Source organism: Bemisia tabaci, chromosome 5 (genome assembly GCF_918797505.1).
Source record: "Bemisia tabaci chromosome 5, PGI_BMITA_v3".
In the NCBI taxonomy this organism is placed as follows: Eukaryota; Metazoa; Arthropoda; class Insecta; order Hemiptera; family Aleyrodidae; genus Bemisia; species Bemisia tabaci.
The window spans coordinates 55,132,496-55,157,033 of record NC_092797.1 but is presented as its reverse complement, the minus strand read 5'-3'; the positions used below and the strand labels follow the sequence as shown (position 1 = coordinate 55,157,033).

Sequence of the window (24,538 nt, the reverse complement as noted above, 5' to 3'; positions counted from 1 at the left end):
TCAAATATTCGATGGTCTTTTTTGGTCCTCGGCGAGAGAAGAAGTCTCAAGTTCTCTCATTTCCAGCTAGGAGGAGCATATTCGCAAAATATTAAATTCATTTCATTGATATTATGTCAATATTGAACTAACGTTAAGAGGATGACCCACCATGATGGTAGCTAACCAATATTTGCGATTTTCCACAGGAAAAGGGGCCGTCTTTCACGGGAAAATGGCCCTCTATTTCTAGACAAGGTATGAATTAAATAAAACATGTCCCTTCTTCAAAATTTCTGGAGGAAAACAAGTCATACGACGGAAAGTCTGAAAAATCGGCTCCTCGACAACATATAAGTGTTTATACCATGACTTCTTTCCGATCGTAAGTGAAAAATACCTGTTAATATATAGTCCACGAGTTAATTTCTGAGCTTTCGTTGATAAATTGTTAGTTACGTAAAATTTTGAAGAGAGAACTTGTGACGATTTTTTCTAGTTGGGACCTCAATTAGTGGTCCATGCTAAGAAACTGATACGAAACTATAAAAGAGTGTAATAATGTGTGAATGATATAATTCGCACATTATAGAACTTTAGTAATTGAAGCTTTTATGGTGCTTAAGCCATTCATATCAGGGAATGAAAACATTCGTAATCAGGAACGTTTATAAGGCCGGGGAGAGTCAAGGCAAACTTAAAGCATTTTAATCAACAGACGGATAGACTGTAGGTGGGTATATTTTTGATAAATCAGGAAAAATTAAAACAACTTTGGTGCACGTGACCAGAAATGTTTTAACGAGACTAGAGAAACTGCGCGAAAGGGTCACAGAAACGCGATCCCAGTGAAAAATTCAAAAAAAACGCGATCTGTTTACGACAGTTCCTTGGCAGAGATTAAAGTTCCGAGCTCTGTATAATTTTATGGCATCACCAATCAGATAAATATTGAACAGGTACGTTTCAACCTAGAAAGTCTATGGGAAAAGTCAAGGATTATTAGAATCGTAGCAAAGTTGCAACCCTGTGAGCCAAAAACTACGTCGGTCCGGTCATGCGAGAGGCGCTGTCTCTGAGAGTTATGTCCGCTCCCCATTTTTCCCTCCAACACCTAAAGTCAGCGCGCAAACTGGAGAAAAGCCATGGTTTTAACGTCGGGCAGCGCGGCATACGAGGCTCGAAAGATTTCAAGGAGCCGAAAGTTTTAATTCTTCATTGGATTCACAGATCCGAGTAAACTTTTTTCAATTAAAAGTTCGAGCCTAGGGGACCGAATTAAAACCCATTTTGGACAGAGAGTAGCCAGCGGCATACTCCAAATTGATTTTTAAACCTACACAAAGAGCACTCTTCAAAAAGAAGGTCCCAAATAAGGGCTTTTTATACCCGTTTTCGGGGAACCTTATAATCTCATTGCTTGCGGATAAAATGAAACCCTCTGGTGATACAACCCTCCGAGAAAAGAAATAATCTGAGCTCAACGAAGCATTTGGTGGCACGGTTAAACGGTGCATTGTATATTTGACATTGCTTGGCGTTAGTATGTGGTTGTTTGAGTGTTATAAAATTGAACTGTGTACTTTTGTGTCACCAAAAAATCGTGTTCTTAACTAAAATCCGTGTATTCTTTGACGGAAAAATTTTCCTGTGTGCTGACTTCTTTCTATAACAAGAATAAAGGCACACTCTATTAGAAGAAGTGGATTATGTGTAGGAAGTCAAGCTCTCTAAAAGTATGGATTGATTTCAATGTCTCCGGGCCGATTATTGAAATTGATTGATATATCTACTGATAAAGAGGACAGAAGGGATATGGAGAGATCCTCTTTGTTGAAAGCGGGTAGTTGCAATGGACGGAGGAGGTGGGTGATAGACTAACTAACAGTAACCCACGAAAGACATTATAGTTAGTCCATCATTTTCTCCCTTAGCCAATAGGAACCACTCATTTCAATCGATAGAATCGCTCCATACTTCCTATGTCTTCTTTGTCTATTGCTTTGTCCATAGATTTCAATAATCAACCCGCAGATAAGGCTTGTGCTCATTAAATTCCTCGGACAGAAAGTAGAAAGTTTGAATTTGTTTATAATGTAAGCTACGAACAATTGACAAATTAAAATCAAAATAAACTATATCCATTTTGACAAGAACCCTGAGATCCATTAGAACAAATGCATGACAAAGCTCAAGTCACTATGGATATGGTTCCTTTTGATTTAAATGCGTCCATTTATCTCTCATTCAGGATAAATTTTGGGGAGTTTCAAAATTTTCGGCGGGCTAAGCGTGAATTTCGATGAGAAAACATGGACTGCAGGGCTTAATTTCATTCTTCGTCTGGTGATAATTCAGGAAGTTTTGGTGCCTTCATAAAATAAGATCAATAACGTATATCAACGCGTAGGAGTAAAAGACGGAGCAAAAGTAATGACCCACATTTCACAGCAGTCTCCCTTTAGAGGCGCCTGCCCTAAAATGGCTTGAGCTTGTCAAGGCTGTCAGAAAATAACTTTACGTAAAAATCAACTTGAGGACTATCAGTGCGAAGGGGAGATAAAGCGGGTCTTCCTGAACCTCTGTTTTTTTTTAATAGAGGAGCTCTGCTTTTAATTGGAAAAGACAGACAAGAGATGGCATTTTTCAGAAGCGAGAAACACCGTCGAGAATCGAAAGAATAAAAGGATGGAATCAGACCGAGCGAGGAAATCGGAAGGATCTTCCTTGAGAATTCAAAAAAAAAAAAAAAAAAAAAAAAGAAAAGAAAATAGATAAAGCTGCCAAAAAGCATTTGACACTCGTTGATAATATCGACGTCATTGGTTTCAGCAGTTTCAAATTCTATTTCAACGATGTCATAACCTCACCCGATGCTTCGAGCTAGAATGAATTATTTTTTATCGAAAGATCGAAACCCATACTGGGACCAATTGACGTCATGAATACATCAGTTAGTCCCAAGAGAGCTGTCAGCTCTGTCATTTAAAGTCCGGTCATACTCCAACGGGCTTTTGATGTGTTGCATCGATAGGATCAAACATTAGGAAACTTCGTAAAATTCGGGAAAAGGGGGATCATTTGATGACCGAACGGTGGAATCATGTTTCTTCATCGCGAGGTTTCAAAATTTCCGCTCCTATTTTATTTTTTCGAAGAGAAACAAGCTAAAATACCTTGAAATTTTTATAGAGTATTCTGCTCACCCAGAAAAAAAATCAAGGGATTTTGTAAGTAATTACATAACCACACTGAAAAAAAAAGTAGCTTGGATCAAGCATGATAATTCTTGAATTTGCCGCCAAGAATTTTCTTTATCTTGCTTTAAGCTGACTTTTTCTTGATTCAAGAAAAATAATGCTTGGGTTAAGCAAAACAGTAGCTTATATTAACCAGCAAAATTCTTGATTTAAGAAGAAATACTTCTTGGCGGCAAATTTAAGATTCTTTTTTCCAGTGTAGTTTTTCAAAGAAATAATAAAGTATGACAGAGAGTCTGTAACATCTAAAAACAAAAATATGTAGTTTCGCGCTTAGGCCATCGAATTGTTTGCGCCAGGCCTGAATTTGGAGCAGCATTCGCAAAAGAAAAAAAAAAAAAAAACAATCAAAACTGGCAAAATTAATTCCTAAATTTTAAAAAATTACAATTAGATCGTTCTCCAGAAAATTAAGTGTTCGATACAATAATCTATCGCGGCATTAAGTGGTATTCTTCTTTCGTAGACAAAATCCGTTCTCATTTCTTAGAATTACTTGAAATTCTTTCTCTAAAATATTTCAATTAGGAGATAAATTAAGAGACATTGAGCTATTTACCTCGCTTTTATTGCTCCCTTTTAGGCTAATTTTGCTTTTAAGACTTTATATCAAGATTATTTGTCTTTGCCTTTATCCTTGAAAGCTAATTTTGCCTTCCTTTGACGAAATATGCCCCCCTCCATCTCCATCAAAAATAATTTACTCGCAAAACTTATAAGCAACCTAATCTTACCGCCAGCAGACGATCGAAAAAAATAATAAATAAAACAAAATATTTAAAATGTGCATCGGCCTTGCTCCCGCTCGAAGTTTTTGTGAAATAACACCACGGATCCTAATACATATGAATATGCTTTATTTTAGATGGACAGATTGCGTTGAAACGACTTTACATAAACTACAGCCGGAATGAGATGCGCACGTGGGGCTGAACTTGCACTCGTTCCAGAAAGAGGGTCCTCGCATTCGGTTCATACGATGCCCACTCAAAAAATCCCAGCTGGGTCAGGATCATGAAAGGTCCGTTTTTGAATGGGCGGAATTTGTTTTTTACTGCCATTGGGCACACCGAGTGGGGCAGAGGGGTGGGGGAGTGGGCACTTGAATTCCTGCCAAATCCACAGCTGGTTCGCGAAAGCTCCATAAAACAGAACGAAATATCGCCGAAATTGATTAAAAAAGATATCCTTGTTGTCCCGCCGAGGGAGACCCTTACTCTCCCTCGAAATGAAGCAGGGTCCCTATTGTGTCGGTCTTGCGATGTTCATATGGAGAAGGGATTTTTGTCTCTGCATCTAGGTCCAGGGTACTTTGTCCGGCCTTTTGGTTCGGGAGTTGTCCGTAAGGAGCCACTCAATAAAGTAAATGATTTAAAAAAGGTTTTTAAAAAAATTCCCAACTGCAAACTGACGAATTTGCAGACAAGGAAGAAACTTTGCCATTTATTTAATTGTGTGGTTAAATTTGTCATTTTTTTATATATTACAACAACTTTACAACACTCCTATGCGGAAATGGAAAAAAACCTTAGACACGAGCTTGCGTATTTAGTACTGAAGAAGGCGGCAAAGTCGCTGTCTCAATTTCGCCAAAAAAGGTCAGTTGCGCTGCTCGCAGAATCGTGTTTTGATGTTTGAATCTTGTAGATTAGCTGAGAATAATAAGATCTATTTAAACAACAACTTTCTACGTTCTATTAACCGAAATATCCTTGGAAAAGTCGGGTTGTTGACGTCATCCACCGCGGTAGTGACACCCTTGGTTTTTTGCAACCTGCTTTCATCCGAGTTTCACGTTGAGTAACCGGTGCAAATGTGCGTCACACTGACTGACAAAAGCAAGATGGAAGAAACCAAGGGTGTCACCACTATAGTGGATGACGTCAAAAACCCGACTTTTCAAAGGGCGATATCTCGGTAAATATTGAACGTAGAAAGTTGCTGTTTGGACAGATCTTATAAATTTCATCTAATCTACAGGAATCAAGCATCCGAACACGATTCTGTGACCAACGCAACTTGCGATTGTCGGTTAGGCGGTACTGTTCCTTACCTCTCAATGTTGCCCAAAGGGAGTGGGCAATTAAAATTGTTAGGATGGGGTTGTTTGGGGAGGACTAGCAATCAAGGAATTGATCTTGGAATTATCTGCATCGGCGGAGTAAAGCGTCTGAGTTAAGTGAGACGGGCAGCTCAATGCTCCAAGCGCCGCTGTCGAGTGCGGCTTAAGCCCTATCAGATTTCACCCGTGTCAAGTTCAGTTATTTCAGTCGTTCCGGGGCCCCGAGGGCGAGAAGAGGGTGTCTCAGATGACAACTTGGCGTTTTACAAAGGTTACTCGGATTATATTGATTGCCCGCGCGGTGCCAGACCAAGGGAGCTTTTCCAATTTTTTCCCTCCGATAGGGGGATGGATGCTGCGAAATGCAAATTGCGTCCCTCGGCAAATTGTTTCATTAAATCCAGGCCCTTGCTTCCGTAGGAGACGAGATGGAAGGGAGCTACTCTATCGTCCTGGGTAGTGGCGCACTATGGTCCAAAACTCAAGAATAGGAGGAAATAAGTCGGATAAAGTCTGAAAGATCACGAAAGTTTCACGATGTTTTTTTGAGTCGTTAATTTCGAATTAGATGTATAATTGCCTACATTTTAACGCCCTGATCTACATATATTAAATGTGGGCAAGTTACTGGCACGCTAGCGCGGTGCGCTGCTGCTGCCAGCTCGAGACACGCACTGACGCCTACAAACCTAAGGGGATACTTCAAGCATTGCGCAATGCGTCGCACTGACGCCTACAAACCTAAGGGGATACTTCAAGCATTGCGCAATGCGTGAAGTAGCCCGTTAGGTTCGTAGGCGCCAATGCGCGGTTCGCGTTGACAGCACGCCGCGCCGCAGCGCCCCCGACGGACGGGTGCGGGTGGTGAACGATTTCTCGCAGGGAGAGCTCCCTGGCGGACAAACTCGTACATCTTTTTTTTTTATTTTTATTTTTAATTTTCGACTTTTAAAATTACACACGGGTCAGGTGAAGTAATAAGTGAACTTTCAAGGCTAGATGAATGGTATAATGAAAGGGGGTTCGTACACCATGCGCGGACGACGTAGGGTGGTTCATGAATTATCCCCTCTGCTCTGTCGACCTCGTTCAATTTGCCGCTAAATTTCAATTCCCCGCCATTTTACATTGGCGGGAGTTTTAAATTTTTCCTCCCTTTCGAAGCTCTCTGGTCCACCCTTATATAAAAAAATGTGGGCCCTATTTCCAAAATCTTGTTACAGCAGGCTCATCTACGGACACCTGTCACTAGCCACAAATTCATGGAAATCGGCTCCGTAAACCGATTAAACGAACTGTGGAAAAGGGTCTCGGAGCTTAAAGTATAGAAATAACATGTAACTTAAATTGAACTAGAGAGAGTTCCTATCGACTAAAAATGCACTACACTCGATAACGCTAGCGTCTCCTTCTCCGTCCCCAGAGTTCGATAGGTTTATGAAAATGATATGAGGGAGGGGGGGGGGGGGCAAATTACAGCTGCGAGAGCTGCATGAAGCCTGCAGAGTGACGACAGAGCTGCATGTAGCCGTAATATCATTATGAGGCCACCTTGAAAAGCTGATGACAGTCAATGGCTTGCCGCTTGATGACGGAATCCTATCCCCACCGGTTCACTTCCACTATAATGACAGGTCTAGGACGTTCTTCTACAGGGTGTCCGAGTTTAACCAACGGCATTTCAGGAAACGTTTCCTCTGATGGAAACGGGACTGGTGAACATAGGCTTTAAAAATAATCGCCGCGAAGCTACAGCCCCCCAGAGTTCGAGGAAATATTCAGATTTAGGGCACAATTTTGGGTCAATCGTCATGAAATTTGGTTACTTTGAGTGCTTTTCAGTGTCATATCTGAATTTAATGTGATCAATAATACAAGTAAGGCACAAAGTTTGGCCAAACTTCAAACCCCAAAAAACCCCTACCCGCTATTTGATTATTTTGTCTTTACGTACAAATGGGATTCATTTTGAAATTAGGAACTACAATTTCGGGCTCATCAGTAAAAACACTTATAGGCATGGGGAAAATAATGGTACATACGTTTTTTTCTTAAATGAGCCAGGATTGATAGTCCCGCATTGTAAAATGTAGTCCAAATATGATTAATGAGATTACCAGAATTGACGAACATCAGAAGATACCCACACGGATAGAAAAATTGATTGTCGATTTAACAATTAGATTGTTAAAAAAATATGTCCGACATGTTCAAATGTACCTGCCGCAATACTGCCGTGCTCAGAAAGAACGCCGTGTGAACATTCGAGAGTTGCCAAATTTTCTTCGATAAAATGTTTGTTTTTGAGGAAAGTTACGAACACTTTCCCTTGAAATCATCAGAAACTTTAGCTGAAATTGCGAACAAAATTTTTCAAAAAATTAGATGGAAAATATTCATAAGTTTACCGGGAAATTCGTGTTTTATCAAAGGAAGTTTGGCAACGCCTGAAAGCTCATACGGCGTTTTTCCTCAGCACGGCAGAATAGTGGGAAATTAGCATTTTTTTTTTCGTAAAATCTACTTTGAGACATGTCAGACACTTTTCTTAATTACAAAATTGTTAAATCGGAAATTTTGTTTTTTTCCCAGGACAAAACTTGGAAAAAATACCGCGGAGGGAAACGCCGAAACGTCAGATTCACAATCAGAGACTGACACCCCCATTTGTTTGCCGACTATAATACAAAGCCCGAATCCATGTTTGGAGCGATATCGTAGGCTCCGACCGCGACCACTTCCAAATTGGAAAAAGTTTCGACGTCTCTGGGAAGAATTCCCCCATGATTGGCAATGAATGCTCGCCAGTCATCTCGGGATGGGGTTCGCCGTCGCGTCAATAGTAACATTCTTCGGGAAATAGGTCACGCTACCGGCACCGCCACCGCCGGGCTACCCCTTTGTTTCGTCATCGGTCCGAACCTCTAGTCTCCTGCGCTAAGGAAGAACGCCGTATGAGCCTGCAGACGTTGCCAAGTCTCCTCCGATAAATACCGAATTCACTGGGAATGTTGCGAATATTATTTTCCAAAATTTTCAGACAATTCTGTACGTAATTTCATCTAAAACATCCGAAAATTTCAAGGGAAAATATGTATAAATGCCGTCAAAAATAAATCTTTTATCGAGGGAAATTTGGCAACTCTCGAATGTTCATACGGCGTTCTTCCTCAGCACGGCGGTAGTCTTGGAAAGTTTTCCTTTCTGCTTCCTCCGCCAATGATACCGACAGCATAACGATTATGCACAGCGGTTGCTCTCCGGTTGAGGGATGGGGGGAGGATGGGGCGGCGGAGGGGGACGTGGGAGGGGGTGGGGGAGGGGGGGGTGGGACTCATTCATTGGGGGTGATTATGTGCTTAGTGTTTCTCGGAGATCCGCCGCTATGTTTCAATCTCCGAACCTGCAGGGAGTCCGAAAAGTCCCCCGGCACCTCTTTTAACTTTTGAACAGTTGGGGATGAGAAAACGGAAGGAAATGTTTCTATATCGAAAGGAACAATCTCTCCTGAGGCTGATGAAGAATTTGTACGAAGAAATTATGTTGTTTCGTTCGAAAGCGCGTTTTCATGAGAGTGATATTTTTGGGATTGAGTCGAACAATTGGACGTATTTTTGGCAAACGGAACTATGTGCATTATGAAGTAAGCCCTGTTGTGCATATATTCTTATGGGTCTCAGGGCTCATATCTTAATGCACATAGTTCCGTTTGGCAGAAATGCAACGGCAAATTTGGCAATTGAAGGGCGGTAAATTTCCCAACTGTCCTAAAAGCTAAGTTTGGGGCGAGTCGGGTCATTTTTGTCCCACAAGAGTGCGTACACTTCCATTTTAATTGGAATTTTGGACCTTGAATATACTAGTTTTCAGTTTTATGGAGCTTTTTTTCGAAAATTTATAATATGAGCTGCAGATTTCAAACCGCCATAACTGCAGTTTAATTTAAATTATTGTCTGAATAAACCGGTGCTCTTAATGGCGGATTTTGTACCAAAATGTTTGTAAAATACTTATTTTTGTGTTCTGGTATCAAAAGTTCAATTGTGAGGTATCGTAAATTTAGCAACTACGCTACGGCTTAGCAATACAAACCGTTTTAAGAGGAGGGTTAAGGAAAAGCAATTTTGAAAATCCGCGTCCACTGCATTTAGTTGAAAATCAAGGGTGATCCATTCCTTGGGGGCATTAATAATAGCAAACTCAGGACCGGACTAAAACCCGACGCCCCTCTAAAGCAATTAGAACACGTTTCGAGATAAAAATAACCCATAATGTGGATCGAATTAAAATAAATTCGGAGGGGTCCGGGAAGGAAGACTATACCAGTCAAGTCGGATATTGCCAGTTTTCTGAAAAACCTGCCGATTTTGCGAGAGAGACATTTCACGGCAATATCTGTCTCGCCAATTCAGTTTCTAGGGTTTTATGTTGAGTATGTGGACCAGTTCAATTCAATGGTGAAACAATTATCGTCGGAGATCATTTAGTATTTGACTTTGCATCGATTTATGCCGAAAAATAAACAAAAATAATTAATGGTATTGATGGACTCATAAAATGAAAAAAAGTGTTTTTAAGTAAAAAAAAGAAAAAAACAAAATACCTTGCAGTAAAACTGACACAAAACTTTTTGCTGGGAAACATTCATACAAATTCATAAAATTATAAGAAGCTGAGTATGCAATTTGCCCTCCCCCCCCAAAAAAAAATTGCGATGTTTCGATTGATCTGCCTTTTAAACGAATGAAAAAAGCTCAATATACAGAGTGTTTGCAACGAACATCTTGCAATGGAATCTTACCATAGCTTCAAATGGGAAAATATCGGTAATCAATCATTCACGCTTTGCTACTGATGAAGAAGTGCTCAGTGGAATTTTACACCAAGAATTGTAATTTTTTTGTGATTGGTAAACAAAACTTTAATGTGAGAGAGATTGAAAGGATTAACTGATAAACATTTTCAAATTTGAGCGCGCATTCAGTGTTATGAACTTAATAGAGGTTACGATAGCAGGCTTGTCCGAAACCTTGAAAAAATGAGAAATGTTGAGAAAAGTTAAGAGAACCACACTATCACGACGGAAGCAAATTCGAGAAAAGTTATTTATATCCCCTGTGGTTGTCACGAAAATCATTAAAAATATAATGGGGGTAATCTCTCAATATGTAAAGCTTCACTCCGTTATCTTTTTGATGGGATGTTGTGCTATTGAATCTTATTCTGCCGTGCTAAGAAAAAACGCCTTATAAAATTCGAGAGTTGCCAAGTTTTCCTTAATAAAACACGTATTTTTGACGCAATTTAAGTATATTTTCCCGTGAAATTTTCAGATATTTTAGATCAAATTGCGTAAATAATTGTCTGAAAATGTTTGAAAAAAATATACAGTATTTTCCCAGTAAATTCGGTTTTTATCGGAGGACATTTGGCAACGTCTGAAGGCTCATACGGCGTTCTTCCTTAGCAGGGCAGTATTATTAGCAGCACTTAGCACTACTATTCTGACCTGCTGAGAAAAGAAAGCAGACATCTGAACAATCAAGAGTTAAGAAATTTCTCTTAATAAAACTCGAACTTTCCGTAAAACTTAGGAATTGCATTCTTCACAATTTTTAAGAACTTCTATTCATATTTGGAACTAACGCGTTTGTAATTTTGAAAAAAATATCATTTACTCATCTCAGAATGGATTACATTTTGCAATAAGAAACCACTATATCTCTGGCTCTCCCATAAAAGCACATATCTGCATACTGAAACCAATGGCATTTATGTTGTTTCTAAAATGGGCTAAAAATAGTGGTTCCTTATTGCAGAATGTAATCCAAATGTTCTTACTGCATTTTTTTTCAGCACAGCACTATTCTTGTTTTGTATACGTAAATTAGTGATGGAATTAAATAAAAAAGTGCCCTCTTAAATCTACGAAATATTGCATCTCTGTTTCCACTACGACGCTGTGAGTCAAAAAATATCGCGGCGACCAGAGACAATATATTTTAAAAACGCACTGACAATATGAGTACAGTAGTTGGGTAGGGTGAGCGTTTAGTTTAGAGGTCAACGCTACTTTCGCCTATTCTGCCGTGCTGAAAAAGGAAAAACGCCATATGAGCATTCAGGCGTTGCCAAATTTCCTTCGGTAAATCACGAATTTTCGGGAAAATTTGCAAATATTTTTCTTCCAATTTTTCAGATAATTTTGTTGGCAATTTCATCTGAAGTTCCTGAAAATTTCAAGGGAAACTATTCATAACGTCCTTCAAAAAGAACTGTTTTCTGAGAAAACATTTGGCAACTCTTGAATGTTCATACGGCGTTTTTCCTTAACACGGCAGTATTGATAACGGATGAGCAACTTTTTGAGCAGAAGATCAAATGAAATCCGCACCTGGTGATGACTGATTAATGTCGGGGCAAGCACTTTGCTAGGCAAGTTTCCGGAAATTAGGGTAGGATTGCTAAACTAATTGCTCAACTTTTATCGGTCATCAGTTATCATTAGGCGAATCTGAACGCTGACTTCCGGAACTAACTTTCACACTACGCAGAGAAAATAGCGTTGTAAAGTCTCTGAAAATTGACGGCTCATTTGAAAACTATTCTTCATTTTTCTGTTCGAAAAAATGAACCAATGTTCTGCACACTATCTGTGATAAGACCAGGGTCACACGGGGAGGATCAAAAAAGTTGCGCGGGAGATGATAAAAATTTAAAACTTTGAAGGGTACGTCCTTCTTCTACAAAACCGCTTGGTGCTGCCATTTTTAGCAGCATTTCGATGATAGCAGTATTAAAAGTTATAAAATTCGGCTCGGACCTTGTTGTCTTTTTCCACTAAAGAAGGTAATCAAGTGTTAGGAAGACGTTTAAATGGAAAATTTAGAAGATTCGTCTGGTTATGAGATTTGTCAACCCTCAAATAGACTAAACGAATAAAACAATCAGAAAACCCCGCACACGAACTTTGTTCAAATTAAAAAAGTTGAAACACTCACGAGCACGTCAAATGTTTAAACTTTGGACGCGTTTTGTTCGTGCAAGACGGACGCAACGGTTTCAGGACATTTTGTCAAAGATTTTTTGTCCGCGCACCTTTCTTGTCCAGTAGTTTACGCCCATACGTAAGATAAGCAACAGTGACTTGGTCCAAGCGTTACATTTTAGTCGGTATGTAAAATTATATTGACTATATGGAAATGAGAAATTGAAGCCTAACAGAGCGGAGCGGCGTGCTGCCAGCGCGAGAGGCTCACTGGCGCCTACAAACCTAAGTGGATACTTCACGCATTGAACAATGCTTGAAGTATCCACTTAGGTTTGTAGGCGCCAATGCGCGCCCGCCGTGCGGCGGCGCCTGAAGCAGCTATTTCACAACAGAGGTGTTGCACAGTATTATACGCAAATGAACGTATTAAGAATGACAGGCATCCTTTAAAAGTACAGATCTTTCCTTGAGCCAGGCCAGAGATTGCAGTTGCTGATTTCAAAATGTTGTCCAAGGAATAGGATTCCGACCAAAACTCAATTTCCGAAGATTTAGCGGTCACGTCCTTTTCCTAGTAGCCCATTCAGATATATATCACGTTTCCGCACGCTCATTGGGATCACCGGGTTCACTGAACAAATCTATGGACAAAACGATAGACAAAGAAGACATAGGGAGTATGGAGCGATCCTATTGTTGAGTTGAATATACCTATATGGTCCTATTGGTTCCTATAGACCAAGGGAGAAAATTATGGACTAAGTATTGATTCTCTCGTGGGTTGCCGTTAGTTAGTCTATCACCTACCTCCTTTGTCCATTGAAACCACCCGCTTCCATCAGTAGGATTCCTCCGTATATCTTTTGTCTTCTTTGTCTATAGGTTTGTCTATCAATTTCAACAATTAGCGCGCAGAACCTCATGACCACGGTCAACATTCCTCAGTTTCTTAGACTCTCGCGACCCTGGTGAATTTTTCGCGGGCTGGAAGGGTAAACGTGGAATTGTGGGCGTCAAGGAGGCGTCATCACAGGAGGAATCTGGAAGCGGAGGTGGTTGTAGAGCCTCTCGAGATACAATTGAACGTATTTATGCTAAAAGAAACTATGAGCATAGAGTTTCCGTGCAGCATAGTTCCTTCTAGCATAAATACGTTCAATTATAATGAATCGAATCTATAGGTGCCACCCGGGAGGTGGAGCTAAGTGCCACTTGTTCGACCTCCGATGCCGGTGTGCGACACGAGCTCTTCAGGTGAGCACTCGTGCGATTCTGAAAAATAAAACGCCTACTGATAAAGGGAGAGCGCTCCGTATCTTGTGCATCCGGCAAGAAAAACTTCCCGGCTTAGGAGAAGAGAGAAACTTGAGCTACAAGTACCGCGACTTCGCCTCGTATCGAGTGCCTTTATTTGGAGAGGATGGACGAGACACGGGACATGGGACATGTATGCAAGCCCGAATTTTTATCAGGCCTTCGACGATGCCTCTGCAGATAAGTTGGAGCCGAGATGGGTATCCGATCTCGCAGATTTTAAATAACCTACATGCTTATAACATCATTATTATTCTTCTTACTCACTTACACTTTACTCCAATAAAGTTTGTCCAATGGCAAATTGAAGATGTTCTGTAATTTTGTATTCTCGCAGTATGACCCGCTGCTGCCGCGCCGCACGGGTAAAGTGGTGAATGCCTAGAAAATCAAAACCCCTTCAATTCCGTGCGTATGCAATACGGACAACCGTGAAGTTCGAATAGTTGCATCCAAGCGTTTCGTGAAAACTTAGGGTGCGTTGCATGTGGAACTAACTGAGGATGCTTTTGCTTGTTCGTCATACACTTCAACTTAATTTCAACGTCACATATTGCGCCGATAAAGTAAAATATTACTGATTTTTATTGAAGCATTTTCAATTTCCTGAGAAATGCTTTGATTGTTTAATTGCATTACAACGGTGCCCTTCTCAAATTGTGGGCTTCGGTCCTACACTTCCTGACTTAAGAACGACAGATGCGGCAGAGTCGTTTCATGGATACTTAAAAAAATTCGAGCACGTGTCAAAGTAAAAAAAAAATAGTCTAGACAGAAAAATGCATCAATATGCGGTCAGTTTAGAACCCAAAATAGGATCAAAAATTTAAGAAAAAGTGTTTTTACGTTGCTGATTACTCCAGTCATCAAATTGGAGCATCAACAGACCGCGGGCTAATAAAACACGTACTTTAAAAACAACCATCACAAATTTATTCACTCAACATTTGGGCTCAGTAACGAGATTTTACCTCTGTAATATTCGTGCAATTTCAAGCTACAAAGTTGGCTTGTTTCTCTTCGGAAAATTAAAGAAGCACACCGAAAAAAATAATATGCTGTTTTAGCATCTAGGATGTCAAAAATGTGTCTGGTGATCCCAAGATGCTGCCTTTACTGCCCCCGCAGTTGAATTTGCATTCACAGGATGTAAAATTAACCGCGGGGGCAGTAAAGGCAGCATCTTGGGATCACCAGACACATTTTTGACATCCTAGATGCTAAAACAGCATATTATTTTTTTCGGTGCAGACATTCTGAAACACCGCGATGGGCATACGTGGTTTCGCACTTCGGTCATGGATATAAAGGCATTCTGAGGGGAGGGAAAAAGTAAGAGAAGAATGCAAGAAGCTCCCTAAATCTGGACTCACGGGACTCTGCAGGATTTTCAATCATCGGGGTGAAAAAGCATCGCAACTTGGAAGAAAACATGATTGGCGACAGAAAAAAAACAACGAGGTGGGATCCGAGGAAATTGACTGAACGCAAAACGAGGGGACAATAAACCAGGCGAAAACGGTTCAGATGCTCGTAAACTAGACGTGTGAAAGAGTCACACTACATTGTTGGTTTTTTACTACGGCGATAAAACAACAGCCGTCGCCGGTGGTGCCCAATCGAGGAGGTATACCTGTTCAGGTAACACGGGATTGGCGGATTGAAAGGAAGAACCGGCAACCCTGCTCTCGCTGTTGCGATTTTAAACTGAAAAAAACCCTCAAGAGTTCGACTTCGACGGTGAGCAATTTGCGAGGGCCCGCGTGATTTGACAGACTGTCAACCTCTGTCAGGGTCAAGCTGCAGAATGTCGCGGACCATTGATGAATGAGCTTCGCTACGTACCAGTGGCGTTGCGCGCTCTGCGAGATATCGATTGGTATGCCGTTTAGACCTATGGAAAAAGATCGATAGTCAGGGTGTTTCCAACGAGCACCTTAATAATCGATTCTTTACCATGGTTTCAAATTAGGAAATATCGAAAATCGATCATTCACGCCTCGTACTTCGCGGGGCACCACGAGCTGTAATATCGCGGAGACAGTGAAGCCCGGAATTTGCGAAATCTAATGGTACGATCCATTAGATTTCGCACACTTCAAACAGGCGAGATCGTATCGATATCAACTGGTTCAACGTGAAAACATAGCCTCAATAGTTAATTCAGCAATCTGAGGGAACGAGTTTATTGAGATAGATTTTTCATTCTTATGAACGCGGTATGGCAATGAAAAAGAAAATTTTCGGGAATTTTCTCATTTTCAGCTTCTTTAACTTAAATCCTAAAATAATTTGTATCTGCGGTTATTTCGATTGTTTTGAACCAAACGATACACCGAACCATTATCGAATACGGTCGATTTCCTTCAAATATCAATCTGATTTAAATGAAGTGATTCAATTAAAACGGCAGATTTTGTCTTAAGCACTGTTCATTAAATATACACAATGGACCACTAGACAAGGTACGAATTTAAGCAATCCGATACATGTTTCTTAACCAAAATTTCACGTAGAACACAATTCGCGCAGTGATTATTACTGAAACCAACTCCTAACGAAGATACTAACATTTTTATTTCACATTGGTTACGAGGAATTTGAACTGCCCGCTCACAAGAAACTCAAAGCTCTACGTGAGTCAAATTGTGCACTACAACGGTTTCAGCAAGCTTCTCAATCGAGCAATGTTCATTTCCCACCATGTGTTGTTCAAACTATTAGCAATTTGCTGTAGCTGAGCCAAAGCGTCAAGATTGAGGTTGTCAGATTTTTATATCGCAGAGACTGTCATGATAACGTTTAGCGCGCGATGTGAATCACGTAGAGCATTGAGTTTTCATGAGCGGGTGGTTTGAATTCACGCATCAAGAATCATTAAATATCTTCGTAAGGAGTTAATTTCGGTGATTGTTGTTGTGTGCATTGTGTTTTACGTAAAATTTTGGTTAAGAAACATGTATTAGAATGCTGAAATTCGTACCTCATCTAGTGGTCCATTCTCTAGGGGGAGAGAGGGTATGAGCTAGCGTTACGGAGGGGCGTTCAAGATGCGTTTCGATTCGGTAGAATGAGCTGAGCACGTATAATCGCCAATTTCTGCGAAAATCCATGGTGAAAAATTTAGGCAAGTTGGGGATTTTTCCACCCGGAATAAAACGCCCATTTGAAGCCACATATCTCCATTGCGATGTTTGAAAATTTCTGCCTTTTTTAAAAAGAAAAACAAGTTGACTTTATAGCTTAAAATTCATAGAGAATGTTCCGCTGATAGAGAAGAAAAATCAAGAAAGTTTCCAAGAAATCACATTCATTAAGTTTCGAAAAAAAATAAATAATATAAAACATAAATAAATAAAATAACGAATGAGAGGAAGTCTGCGACGTCGCAAACAGAGAAAGGTGGTTTTCTACTTTGGCAATCGATACACGGCGAGCAGTTGATTTCATTTTTTGTGCTAAAAGAGGGTGTAAAGCTGCATTATAATCCATTTATTTGGAGTTCTGAACACGGCAGATAAAAACTTCCGAAAACTTCGCCTCAAGATTGCGTCCATTGGACTGCAAACTTTAGACCGTCATAGAAATCCGTTTTCAGTTCAACATGTCTTAGCGTTTATTTATGACCTAGAATATTTAAGAAACGCTGCTCCAGGTCAAGGCAACGGCACCTCATTCCTTAATTTTTAACCGTGTTTGGGGGAAAGAACTTTAGCCGACAAGTAAAAATTTTCAGACCGATTGTTGTCGAATTGGGCCAAAAAATCTTACTCTGATGTTACAATAGAAATAAGAATAAACTGTGATTGGTTCAGCTAACTTTGGACGTGCCTCCGTCGGGGCCTGAGGTTTGGGAGAAGAGGACCATACCCTAACCTCCCCCACCCCCCTTGTCTAACCCTATAAAAGGAAAGATTAGCCCCTAAAGTTTCTCACTTAGGATCATATAGAGAAAAAAAAGGAGGTGTTTGCATTTCGGGCATCTTGGAATTTTTCATAGAGTATCTATAGCTTTGATGACGTCATTGGTACAGCGACGTTTTTATCCTGTCGATTTTCATGAAATGGTGTAATTTAGGGAAAAAGTCATTCTATAAAAAGTGCTTGAAATAAATAAAGAGTTGATTTATAAAAAAATCAGGACATTATGGTCCGTTTTTACAGCGGTCAACATAACTCAGCGAGCGTCTTGTTTACATTGATGACGTAGGTGGGTACAAATCCTCAAGATGCAAACACCGTAACTTTTTTTTTCTCTATGATATTTACAGTTGTTTATTAAAGAGTTCTTTTCCGTAGGGGAGGGTCCATGACGTTTATCAAAGGAGTTGCGAGGAGATCCTCAATATACCCTCGCACGAAAAGGACAAATTTTGTCAATCTCGAGCAGTGACGTGGCGTGCTTTGCGATACATCGATAGATCTATCATTCAAACCTATGAAAAATGATCGATAGACAGGGTGTTCGCAGCCAACGTCTTACCATAGCTTCAAATGGAGAAATATCGATAATCGATCATTCACAACATTTCTACACAAATTTTGTAGAAATTCGTGTGCTTTGGAAATCATTAAGTTTGATACGGAACCACCTGAATATTTACAAAACACACATTATATTACCCTATAATACATATTTTTTTTCATCAATTAAAATGAGAACAATCCATACAGGATGTGCAAACATTTCAAAATCATGAGTTGAATAACGCTGACTTCGCCAGATTAAATATTAGAGCCTAACACAAAGCGGAGCGGCGACGCACTGGCGCCTACAAACCTAACAGGGATACTTCACGTATTGCGCAACGCGTGCAGTATCCCTGTTAGGTTTGTAGGCGCCGATGCGCGTTTTGCACTGGCTGCCCGCCTGCCGCGCCGCAGCGTGCCACGGCGCTTGAAGCAACTATTTCACACCAGAGGTATTGCACAGTATCATACGAAACTGAAGGCGCTCTAATATATTAGGAATGGCAGGCATCCATCAAAAGTACGGAGCTTTCCTCGCAAAATAAATCAAGATACTACGGCCCAAAAAGAGAGCAGTATTCCAAAAACTCACTAAGTCCTAGCATCCGTAATTAGTAACGTTTAGCATACACTTTATCGCCTGGCTGTTGCTTAATCGCCATCGGCTGTAAAAGGCCATAGGACATTGTGTGGCCAGCTATAGAAGCTATTGGAAAGCTTACAGCCGGCTTTAGGTCTATGTTGTTTTGGAACACAGATTCTACTGCCAATTTTTACCAGGGTCAATACTGGCATGCTAAGGAAGAACGCCATATTAACATTTGAGAGTTGCCGCATTTCCTTCGATAAAATGTTTATTCTTAAGGAAAGTTGAGAATACTCTCCCTTGAAATTTTCAGGAACTTTAGGTAAAATTGCGTGCAAAATTATCCGAAAAATCGAATAAAAAATATTCACAAGTGCACCAGGAAATTCGTGTTTTATCAAAGGGAATTTGGGAACGTCAGGAGGTTCATACGGCGTTATTCCCTAGCACGACAGAATATTTGAGTGGTTCCTTTCTAGGGGACCACCGCAACCCCCTCTTCTTCCTATCACATCAACATCCCTCACCCCCACATGGCCGTCCTAAACTGCTTCACCCGTGCACTTTCACAAAATACCGTGACGCACGCAAGACGCAAGAGCGGGCCGCGTGTCGGGGATCCAAATGTTTTGAGTTGACGCAGTGCGTTAAAACCTCGGAAAACAAATGTCGGATGATTATAAGCGGGTTTTCCGAAATGTTTTTCTTTCCAGGCGCGAACCAACTGTGGACTCGGGTCTATTTCGGGGAGATCTCGAAATCGCTTCGTCGGCGGCCGAGCCGAAAACAATAATATTATTTTGATGGAAAGTCCCAAGTCCCATTTGCCCATTTATTTCAAAGTCAAGGCCCGATCGGGGGGGGGGGGGCGGTTTATCTGTTTATTTTTATCCGGATGTGGGTCACGACACCTAACGCCGACTCCGCCCGCGCCCGCCAGACCGAGTCGCATCATGTGCAAATAAAACTGCACGCCGAGCCACAAAGGTTGCAACATTCCACCCAGACACACCACCTCTTAACATATTAATATTTAAAAAAAAAAAAAAAATTATTGTCGTGGGAATTTTAAAAAATTTCTAAATTCCTACATTCTTGGAATCCAGTGGGCAAATTCCGACAAATTTTCAAACAATTTTTGATTGTTTTTCCTAGTTCTTAATTTTCTTCTTGAAGAAAATGTTTTAAAAAATATTTTCCTCAAAATTTTAAAAAAAAATTGAAATGCCTACATACTTGGACTCTAGTGGGAAATTGCTGAAAACGTTTTAAACAATTTTCGATTTTTTTTGGGTCTAATTTTAAATTTGTTTTAAAAGAAAAAAATCCACGAGTAAAAATATATCTAAGTTAATAGTTACTCAGTCGCTAGTATAATCAGCTTTATTCAATATTTAATAACATTGTATATAATCCTGCTCCCAAGAAATTTACAATAATAAAAAAAAAACAAGTAAAAAGAGGCTTTGGTTTGATTTAGTGTAAGAAGGAATAGCTTCCGGAATGAATCAGTACGGGAGGGCATGGGTGCCAAACAAATCATCGTTCATAACATTAAAACGAAGTAACTCACGGGCCATTCGCAAATTACGTAAACCGTTTATGGGAGGGGGGGTTTCTTCTTGAATGCTGAGGAGCGGGGATGTCCAGGTTTATGAAACCCTCTCACGCTAAAACATGTCAATTAAAAATACTTTTTTCAGAAATTTTCCAGATTCTATGCATATTTTCATATTAAAAAAAGGTTTGGCCAATCCTACATGATTCAAAAAGAGGGTGGCTTCCGGGAGGGCTCACAAAGAGGGGAGAGGGGGTCAAAAAGTTGACAAAAATGGTTAATACAATGCTTTAAAACCCCGTTGTACAGAACTCAGGTTCGGAGTGTGACAGAAACAAGATTGCTGAAAATGGTCCTAAATTGGGTTCCTCCTAAGAGTTAGTGCAGAGGGCGCCCAATGAGAGGTGAGAGGGTAAAGAGATGCGATTAAATCTGAAAGGCAGAAGTGCGATTCCCGAAAGATCATCACGCAGTGCGGAACAATGGTGATTAGAGGGTTAAGCATTCCGGAGTTCATCGCGCTACTATTGCTACTACTCCTAGTTCATATACGTCCCATTCAAAGCGAGTAACAACAACGCGCAGTTCAAATTGTCAGAGGTTAATTGAGCTCGTAATGAAATTACTCCTCGCATTTAAGAGGGGCCCTCTTTCTATTGATACAACCCTTCGAGGGCTCTTACTGCCCTTAAGTGTTATGTATTTCACTATCTCTGACTATCGAATTCAATTCGCGAGTAAACGGCCAATTTCCAAAAGTTGGAGCGCTGAGAAAGCAACGAATACAAATTTTTCGGGTTGGTTTCAAAATATCTAGAAATTACCATGGACGAATTTTTTTGAAAATCACTTTAAAGGTGGTTTCACGATGACTGGAGTAGTTTTGTTGCCGTAACAGAAAACACATTTTTCGGTCATATTTTTAGTAGTAATGATAATCACTTGAATTTGTTCGCTTCTGATGGTATATTGGTCTACTTCTCAATTAATATTATGTGAATTCCGAAAATGTGCTGTCTGTTACGCGGTAAAAAGTCAGCGTAACAGACAGCACATTTTCGGCCATTTATATATTACAATTGAAAAGTAGAGCGATAAATCTTTGAAAAGCGTTATAACACGTAACCCTGAGTAGATTGATGCAAAAAAATGCAAGTACTACTGAAAATATGACCGAAAAATGTGTTGTCTGTTACGGCGACAAAACTATTCCAGTTATGGTGAAACCACCCTTAACGTGTCTTCAGTTTTGATATCCTCCAATTTTGTGCGTGTCTCTGCAACAAACTTCACCGTTCCTGAATCATTACGCGTTCGTCTTTTTTCTAAAATTTTCATCGTAGACAGACTTCTTTAGTTAAAAATGTCCAATCTAAAAGCAGTCGTGTAAAGAGGGTGACAGGAGAGGGTGTATGACGTCGTGTCAACCCCTCGAACAGTTAAGCCCTCCGATCTCACGTGTCACATCTTTTGCTCCAGAAACTTTTAGATTATACTCAATATCATCTTTTATGAGCGAAAAAGTAACCTTTGATATGCGACTGTGCGGCATCAATCTAGAATATAGTCATACTTTCAGTTATTTAATTTAATATGGTCATATTTCAAGGAGCTTTGAGGGTCCTCAATTGTGGCTGATGAAGGTCCATGGGAAGGATTCATTCTAAAAAGACTTAAAGTGGATTTTCGCCAATGGCAGATGATCTTCATGAATTAAGTTGCGGCATTTATTTATTTTAAAAAATACTAAAAACCAGTAGGCAGAAGAGGCTAGGTTCTCTTTTTGCAACTGTGTTTCATTGCAGAGGGAAATTGCTATTCTGGAAAATTTTCGGTAACAATCAAATACAACTCGTATCTTGAAAAAGCGAACGACAGTTCTGCTATTCTTAAAGATTTGTTGTAACGTTTTGACTTAAAGTTCCTAAAATCTTAGATTATAAGTTATCCTTCTTTTTATCCTTTTGTCGTGAGTTTTGGACTATAATTTTTTTTCCCAATCGTGGAAAAAAGTAAATTGTTAAGCCCGTTGATGACTATAGAGCCCCCAAAATTTTTAGGTGCACATTTTTTCATACTGTTATCTAAATTCCTACTGATCAGGATCAGTAAGACTATCTAGTTTTAGCCCAAATAGCCCAATAGCTCAAGTTTTAAAAATTCGTCTGACGTAGTACACATCAGTGTAGAGTGTATATTTCAAACTGACTCATGTCATTGCAATCATGTGCATTAATTCTCTCCGAAAATAAGTAAATTGGTGCTAAACATTTATCATATCGGAATGGAACGGAAATCTGCTGCAGTTAAAACTGAAAATAAATGTCTCTGTCTAATAGCATTCAACTTATTCAAGTTTAAATATAACCTAAATTTCAGCACGATCTTGCAACTTCAGGAGAGTCACGGCAAGACGCGTTTGCCACTCATTAAGTCGTTCCTCTAACGTGGGGGCGTAACTCAATTTCCACGTAAATCCTATTTTACATGCAAAGCCGTGTATTCTGCGGCTCATGCTGAAATCGAGATACTGCCTTCCGTCAGATGAGGAACGATTAGTGCGAATAATACGGAGCACTTGGACCCAGCACGTCACTTCTATTAAAAAAAACCAGCCAGTTTTGTTCGGTGTCATTTTAAATTTCAGACGCTTTACTCACTAGCTGTTTTTAAATCCCTCCCGAGTAGTTCCTTGCATAAGCGATTTTCCACGGCGTAAACTTTACCTTTTCCCGCGTAAAATATTGAGAACTGAATAATCCAGTTTTACGAATATTATTCCAAACCATTTCGACGCAATGATGCCCATCATCGACACAAGGAAGATTTGGATTACACTTTGCAACTAGGAACCATAATTTCTTGCTCATTCTAGAAACAGATGATTTGCTTTGTTTCCGCATGCAGATATGTTCTTTGTGTATGAGCCAGAAACTGTAGTTCCTCATCGCAAAATTCAATACATTTTTTCTTCTTTAAACAATTATGTATGCGTTACAAGCAAAGGATCGGATTGAATACTTCGTCAAAAGCTCCGGCATTTACAGTCATAACTCTCTTTAAAATTGAAATTCTGACTTTTTCACGAATTTATGACAAATAAGATCAAAATACGTTTCTACAAATCATTAGTATTTAAAGTTGAATTTGATTTTAGAGTTACTTTCAGCGTAGGAGTAACATCTATTAAAAAAACTGCCTCTCATTCTTAATTATACAATGTGTATAAAACTCCATTTATGTACGTACACATATAAACACTTAGTACCATGAAAATTCTAAGTCATCAGTTGAGCTCAATAGAGTGAAGTCCCACGTAATCTAACTAAGTTGAGGGAATAAGAGGTTGCTTTTTTTAATTGGAAAATAGATGAATAGTTGTAAAACTCATCATTGCAAAAACTTAAGCTGTTGGCTATTTTGAAGATTTACAAAGTTTTATGCGTTTTTAGCAACAGATCCTTAATTTGTCAATCCATATTTTAAAAGAAAATCAAGATCAAACCATTGAATGTGACAGGGTGTCAAGGGTGAGGATTAAGTCGAAAACACGTATAAAACGTTGTAACGTTTTTAAACGTTGTTGTAACGTTTAAAAAGCTCCGATTATATGTTTTTTTTTCGAAAGAAATCGATCAAAATTCAAAAAGAACCATTGATCGATTGGTTTTCTTTTAAAAGTAAAAAAAATCACAAGCGGAGACTTGGAGGCTTATAATTGGTCTTGTATATTTTTCGACTTTGACCGTTGATACGGCAAGGAGTCAAGAAACAAAAGTTGATAGGTCTGTTCGGAATCAGGAATTTTTTGGTGAAAAGTCCATAAAGGTAAACGTTTTCTGGAACATTTCCGCGTCGATATAAACCGTAAACTTTCAGATTCAGAGGATGGAGCATTGAAAAGAGAAAAAAAATTCAATGAATATTAAAAAAAGCACCATGAGGTGATCAAATATCATTAAGCCAAACTATAATGAAAAAAAAAATGATGAAATGTCGAGTACCTACATTTCTCTTTAATTAAGGATTTGCTCATTTATTTCTCTCTCTCTCTTGGAGAAGAATTGAATGAAATCAGAATGTTACATATTCGTACGTTTGAATTATGGGCTTAAAATTCATAGAGCAACTCTGAATGCAACATCAGGGTCATTGTTTACGAGTATAGAATTGCATTTATTGTCTCAACAGAATAAGCGCATTCTGGATGGCTGTATTGTAATTTTCACAGAGAATTATTCAACGATCTTTTAAGTAAAGATCTTGACGGCATTCTTTCTTTTCCCCCAGTTGTTTTTTTGACTTTTCGTCCTTTTAG

General features: G+C 39.6%; 1 protein-coding gene across 13 annotated transcripts in view; it reads right to left on the bottom strand.

Annotated features, from left to right (window-relative positions):
- The window catches only part of sei (potassium voltage-gated channel seizure), a 380,532-nt gene that overhangs the window by 188,913 nt on the left and 167,081 nt on the right, over window positions 1-24,538 (bottom strand). The gene's annotated exons all lie outside the window — the stretch shown is intronic.